The sequence below is a fragment of the Priapulus caudatus genome, unplaced genomic scaffold (assembly GCF_000485595.1).
Source record: "Priapulus caudatus unplaced genomic scaffold, Priapulus_caudatus-5.0.1 Scaffold142, whole genome shotgun sequence".
In the NCBI taxonomy this organism is placed as follows: Eukaryota; Metazoa; Priapulida; class Priapulimorpha; order Priapulimorphida; family Priapulidae; genus Priapulus; species Priapulus caudatus.
Genome location: NW_014577203.1, coordinates 340,955 through 342,026, shown reverse-complemented (window position 1 = coordinate 342,026; position 1,072 = coordinate 340,955).

The following is a 1,072-nucleotide window of genomic DNA, read 5'->3' as shown; positions in this document are numbered from 1 at the left end:
CCTCTACTAATGTTAACGACCTCTTTTCAATTTCGTGTTGGATATTTTTTCAATTTCGTGCTAGATATTTTTTCTCGGCCACGCAGGTGGCGCGCGTGTAGTGCCCGATGAGTCAGTAATCTCTCCCTGCGCGCGGGCGTGCGGTCATTGCATGCACGCGCTCACGCACGCGCACACGTACGGACACGCACACATACGCAGGCACGAACACGTGCACGCATGCACGCAGGCGCGCATGTACGCATACTCACACGCACGCAGGCACGCACGCACGCGCCCACGCGCATGCGCACATGCATACGCACACGCACACTCACACACACACACACACACGCACACGCACACGTACACGCACACGTACACGCACGTGCACACGCGCGCGCTATATACAAAACTATAGCAAGCATATATTGTAAGCGCGTATTGCAACCGCCAATTTAATATAGTGGGCATTATTAGAACGCCGTTAAAAGCCGTCGTTTTGCCCACATCATCGTCCGCACGAGCGTGATCTCGAGGACGCTATAGGCGCGTACGTTAGCAACGCACTTAGTGGCAGCATACGTATATATATACGATCGTGTCACACCTCAGTGAAAAGAAATAATCCCATATATATGGCCGACATGTCGCACTGTGCTAACGCCAACACTGGCGCTCTCACGTTGCGCGCCTATTTAGCCTGTAATTACAAATATATACCGAAATACTCTTCGCCAAATGGTTTTTTCTAGAACACATTTCATTCGTTAAGCGGGATATTACCGTAGAACACATTTATACTTCTTCGTCTTTGATTTCTTGTACAAGATTAATTATAGCGAATAGCGTACGAATAATGTCGGAAAAATGAATGCAAGATCGTAAATGGAAAGACAAACTTTATTGTATATAGGAAAATGGTTCATGTGACTCATAATAAATGCAATCAGGGGTTTATTACAGCTTCGTGCTCTGTACCATAGAAATGAATATATTCCTTATTCTCTCGCTTTCTCTCGCTTTCTCTCTCTTTCTCTTTCTCGCTCTCTCGCTCTCTCTCTCTCTCTCTCTCTCTCTCTCTCTCTCTCTC